Here is a 5,970-nt window from a genome sequence, read left to right on the forward strand (position 1 = left end):
ACTGGGGGAAACAAAGATCAGGAAGTGTGTTCAGAGGTTTGCTTTGGCAATGACAAATTATTGATAAGTTTAGCAATAGGCACTGAATCCAATAACAATGAAACAGTCCATTGACAATTATTAAGGTTATGGCAAGGAACATGACTCTGTGTGAGGTGCTGAATGTGGTTCACACATTGTTGGACTGTACCCAGCATAGACTCCGAATGAGCAGGGACCATTTACTTACCTCTGTTTCCCAGTTCTCAGGAATTCTGGATTCCTCATAAATGGGGCTGAGTTAATTGAAGAATAAATGAAGTGTAGAATGGGATGAATGATATCAGTGTGACAGATACAAGACTCTCTGTGCCTTGCTGGATATATTGCCATCACAGCCCTTTCAGACTGTAATCAGCCTGCATCTCATTGCATTTCTATTACTCTCTAGTAGTAATTTAAAGTGCATCCCGCAAAAATGCAGTGATTCTCAGGAGAGGACACTGTGATTTTGGTTCTTTATTAATATTATTCTCTAATAGAAGCTTCAAGACAATATGAAGAGAGTTGAATATTGACAAAGCGATGGATTCTCTGATGAACTCTTCCTTTCTTCTAATCTCACAGATGTGAATGAGTGTGAAAGTGGAAGCCACGACTGTCACAGCTCGGCCTACTGTTTCAACAGCCCTGGCTCTTTCCAATGTGTGTGTGAGGCTGGCTACACTGGAGATGGGTGGAATTGTACAGGTAACTAATCATGAACCTTCCCACTTACATCTTTATTCTTCAAATGTTCCTTGTAATTTGTATCCACACTCTGTGGGAGTCTGTTCCAGCCTGGAGATCATTTCAGAGCCTCTTGGATTACCAGCTTTTAACTATCTGAACCAACTGGATCTGATCCATTTTACAGTGATCATTGAACAACGTGCGACACTCAGGATGCTGGTCAAATCTATGAGATAAGTGTAAGGTGTAAAAGTGATTCTGGGTGCATATTAGAACCTTTTTCCGGAATCTGAAGTGGTGAAGCAGAGAAATAAATTCATGTAAAACTCAAAACATTATTGTATATCAAAGTTGGAAATCCAAAATGTTCCAAAGTACATAAACCTCCTGTCCTCTCTGTGTACTGTTGACTCGCAGTGTCCATCCAGTTGTTATTTCTCTGACTCAGTTACAAATTCAGTCCCAGCACCTCATCAAATTCTTTACTCATCATGGTACAGCTTTGACAGTGAGTGGCATCAGGCTGGTATTACATGGGGCCATTATTTCAGTGTTGAATTCGGCTCTCTCACAACCCTCATGTAAGTGAAATGTGTTTACCGTGGCTGGAAATGGGCATTTGTAATGTTATCACTCCCTAGTCCGGGGTCTCTGTACAACACTGCAGGCTTTCCAGTGATAAGCAATTCACTGAGAGAAATGGGTGAAATATCTCAGGGTCGGAAACAGCAAAAATGACATAATTTTGAATATTTTCAATCTGCCCTGTGAATGTGTGTAAGCCCCATGTTCATGACCATCCAGAGTTATTGATATATCTGAGCAAACTGTGTGGAACCAATTTGACGTTTTACATCCCCTTATTCCTGAATATCTGTAGAACGTTTCAATCTGAGAGTTTTGTGTTTCAAGTCTAAATCTGGGTCTGTATATTACTTAAACATTGTGAATTCGCAAATTGGTGATCCTGCAGTGAATTTTTCCTTCCTTCCTGATTCCAGATGTGAATGAATGTGAAAGTGGAAGCCACGACTGTCACAGCTCGGCCTCCTGTTTCAACAGCCCCGGCTCTTTCCAATGTGTGTGTGAGGCTGGTTACACTGGAGATGGGAGGAACTGTACAGGTAACTAAAAGTGATTCTTCTCAGTCATAAATCATCGCTTTTCCATTTTTATTCTCCAGGTGTTCCCTGAAATTTGTCATGAAATTCTCTGGGAATCAGTTTCTGGCTGGAACTGGGATCATTTCGGAACCTCTAAGTTTATCTGCAATGCTTTTGTCTGCCTGTTCCAGCTCAATGACAGTGAGAATACATTTTACGACAGTGAGAATACATTTTACAGTGATTGTTAAAGAATGTTTGACAGTCAGGATTTTTGTCAAATCCCTGAGATATGTGTGAATTTGTCAGAAGTGATTTTGGATACAAATCAGAAACCTTTCCCACATGGTGGAGTGTCAAAGTGGAATGATGAACTCATTTAAAATTCATATCTTTATGTATATCAAAGCTGGAAAGGAAATGGCCCAGTGTAAGTAAATTTATCATCCTATCGTTTTCCAGTTGCCCCTCATAGTCCCTCCTGAAGTTGTGCTTAGATACTATTGCACCTCAATCGACCATCAAATTCCTCATTCTCAATGAGACAGGTTCAACAGAGAGTGACTTTAGGTGAAGATATTAGAGTATAGTCCAATTCTGCAGTCGCACAACCCTCTCATGTAAATGAAATGTGAGTACTATGGTTAGAAATGAGCATTCTGAGTTTCCTTACTCCATTGTCCAGAATCACTGTAGAAAATTCTCACTTTTCCAGTGATCACCAAACTCATGGGCGCAAAGAAGGAAACTTCGGAAAGATGCTGGGACTGGAAACTGCAAGGGTGACATATTTTAGAATCTATAACTATATCTAAACCTCCCTTATTAATTTCTTTCTGCAGTTATCGACGTGTGCCTGAGCAATCCGTGTGGAGCCAATGCCTCCTGTATCCAGCAGGACGGAAGCTTCAGATGCTCCTGTGGGACTGGCTACACCTGGAATGGATCTGTCTGTACAGGTGTGTGATGGGGATCAGTGAACCCAGTGGGGAATGAACTGAACTGAATAGCAGAATGGAGACTGTGTCACGTTCCAAAAGACCTGGGAAGTGATAGGATCAGGCTATATATTGTGGAGTTTGCAATGTTGGTCAAGAAGTGAATTGGTAATTTTAACAATAAGCTGTGATTCTCCTTGCTAGGAGACTTTTACTGTCACTTGCTGTTAGACTATGCTAAGACAAGTAAAGAGAGTTCCTACAGAGTCAATAGAATATGGCATTGGAAAATGCACAGCGGGTCAGGGAGTATCTGAGGAAGAAGAGAGTCAACATTTTGGGCTTGATCCTTCGATTCTCTTGATCATCAGATGCTGCGTGACCTGCAGTGCTTTTCCTAGTGCCACACTTTATCAACTCTGACTTCTCCAGTTCTCACTATTTCCAAGGTAGTGTCTACAATCTGTTGAGCTGACGCATTTGGTCAGGACATGGGGCATTTGCTAAATTCCTGTCCGAGCAGTGAGGATGTCTAGTTTCGGTGCATGTGCTGGATTAACATTGTGAATCCAAAAATGAAATGGGAAGCAGGATGGATATCATCAGAAAGTGCTGGTTCAAGATGGTTGAGGCCTTGAAGGTCATGACCCATCCGGCTGTTCATCAGCCTGTTCATCATTCCATAACAGCATACAATTCTCTCCGAGGGAAGAGTGAAATGAGAACGTACTGATTTCAATGTGCCAGCACACTGAAGGGCCGGTGCATTGTCTGTCTGAAGAGGGTACTCTGTGGTTTTACACTTTCCTGTTCAGGAATTTCTGTAGGTGTTGTTGTCCAAGTGTTCTGTAGTTCAAGCTTTCCTCTTTATACACGTAAAAATGTTCAGGATCACAAACCTGTGTACCTTCCAGTAAACTCTTCCTTCCTTCCTAACCTCAGATGTGAATGAATGTGAAAATGGAAGCCACGACTGTCACAGCTCGGCCTCCTGTTTCAACAGCCCCGGCTCTTTCCAATGTGTGTGTGAGGCTGGTTTCACTGGGGATGGGAGGAACTGTACAGGTAACTGATCATGAACCTTCCCACTTACATGTTTGTTCTTCAGATGTTCTTTGTAATTTGAATCCACACTCTCTAGGAATCTGTTCCAGCCTGGATGGAGATCATTTCAGAGCCTCTTGGATTACAAGCTTTTAACTATTTGAGGAGAAAGTGAGGACTGCAGATGCTGGAGATCAGAGTCAAGAGTGTGGTGCTGGAAAAGTACAGCAGGTCGGTGTGGGTCGATGCCGAGTTGGAGGCTTGGGACTGAGTGGTAATGGTTTGGTAGTGGAGGAGGCCCAGGACCTGCATGTCCTTGATATGGACCTCCTCCACAGTGAAACCATTATCACCTGATGAGGAGGAACGCCTCATATTCTGCCTTGGGACCCTGCAACCACATGGACAAATGTGGATTTCAACAGCTTCCTCATTTCCCCTCCCCTCCCCCACCCCCCCCCACATTATCCTAGTCCCAAGCCTGCAACTCGGCCACACCCTCCAGACCTGTCCATCGCTGCCCCCTCTGACCTTTCACCTTCTCCCTCACCTTAATCCACTGATTGCTTTCCCAGCAACCTACCCGCTCCCATTTATCTTTCAGCCCCGTCCCACAAGCCTCATTCCTGATGTAGTGCTTGTGTCCGAAACGTCGATTCTCCTGCTCCTCGGATGCTGTCTGACCTGCTGTGCTTTTCCAGCACCACACTCTCGACTTTTAACTACCTGAACCAACTGGACTACAGGTCTGATCCGTTTTACAGTGATCATTGAACAATGCGGGATACTCAGGATGTTGGTCAAATTCGTGAGATAAGTGTGAGGTGTGAAAAGTGATTAGCATACATATTAGCACCTTTTTCCAGATCCTGAAGTGGTGAAACAGGGAGATACATTCATGTAAAACACAAACCCATTATTGTGTATCAAAGTTGGAAATCCAAAATGATCCAATGTAAGTCAACATGTACTGTTGACTTACACTGTTGTTATTTCTCTGACTCAGTTGCAAATTCAGTCCCAGCACCTCATCAAATCATTCACTCATCATGGGACAGCTTTGACAGTGAGTGACATCAGGCTGGTAGTACATGGGGCCATTATTTCAGTGTTGAATTCTGCTCTCTCACAACCCTCACGTGTAAGCGAAATGTGTTCACCGTGGCTAGAAATGGACATTCTGTGATGTGATCACTCCCTAGTCCAGGGTCTCTGTACAAAACTGTAGGCTTTCCAGTGATCAGCAATTCCAAAGGGCAGGGAGAGAAATGGATGAAATATCCCAGGGTCGGAAACAGCAAAAATGACATAATTTTGAATGTTTTTATTCTGCCCTGTGAATGTGTTTAAGCCTCCTCATGTTCATGACCATCCACAGTTATTGATGTGTCCAAGCATTCTGTGTGGAACCAATTTGACGTTTTACGTCCCCTCATTCCTGAATATCTGTAGTAAATTTCTCTCTGAGAGTTTTGTGTTTCAAGTCTAAATCTGGGTCTGTATATTAATCAAACATTGCAGATTCACAAATCCGTGATCCTGAAGTGAACTCTCCCTTCCTTCCTAATCCCCAGATGTGAATGAATGTGAAAGTGGAAGCCACGACTGTCACAGCTGGGCCTCCTGTTTCAACAGCCCCGGCTCTTTCCAATGTGTGTGTAAGACTGGCTACACTGGAGATGGGAGGATTTGTACAGGTAACTGATCATGAACCTTCCCACTTTCACCTTTATTCTTCAGATGTTCCTTGCAATTTATATCCACACTCAGTGGGAATGTGTTCCAACCTGAATGGAGATCACTTCAGAGTCCCTTGGATTATGTGACACACTTCTAACTCTCAACCAACTCGATTAAAGGATAGCTCCTTTTACAGTGGTCATTGAAGAATGTTGGACACTCAGGAAGTTGGTCAAATCCTTGAGATATGTGTGAGGTTTCAAAAGTGATTCTGGATACATGTCAAAGCCTTTTTTCCAGATCCTGAAATGGTGAGCCGCAGAGATAAATTCATATAAAACTCAAACCATTATGTGTATCAAAATTAGAAATCCAAAATGATCCAATGTAGGTAAACATCCTCTGTCCGCTCTGCATACTGTTAACTCACATTTTCTTTCCAAATCGTATTTCTCTGACTCAGTTATAAATCCAGCCCTGGTCCTTCATTAAAT

General features: G+C 42.8%; 1 long non-coding RNA gene across 1 annotated transcript; it reads left to right on the forward strand.

Moving 5' to 3' along the window:
• Window positions 1-2,669: 2,669 nt before the first annotated feature.
• LOC122559366 lies at window positions 2,670-5,456 on the forward strand. Its single transcript, XR_006314408.1, has 3 exons — window positions 2,670-2,773; window positions 3,695-3,817; window positions 5,371-5,456. It is a non-coding gene; the product is annotated as an uncharacterized LOC122559366 (long non-coding RNA).
• Window positions 5,457-5,970: the final 514 nt, after the last annotated feature.

This window comes from Chiloscyllium plagiosum, chromosome 19, assembly GCF_004010195.1.
Source record: "Chiloscyllium plagiosum isolate BGI_BamShark_2017 chromosome 19, ASM401019v2, whole genome shotgun sequence".
Taxonomy (NCBI): domain Eukaryota; kingdom Metazoa; phylum Chordata; class Chondrichthyes; order Orectolobiformes; family Hemiscylliidae; genus Chiloscyllium; species Chiloscyllium plagiosum.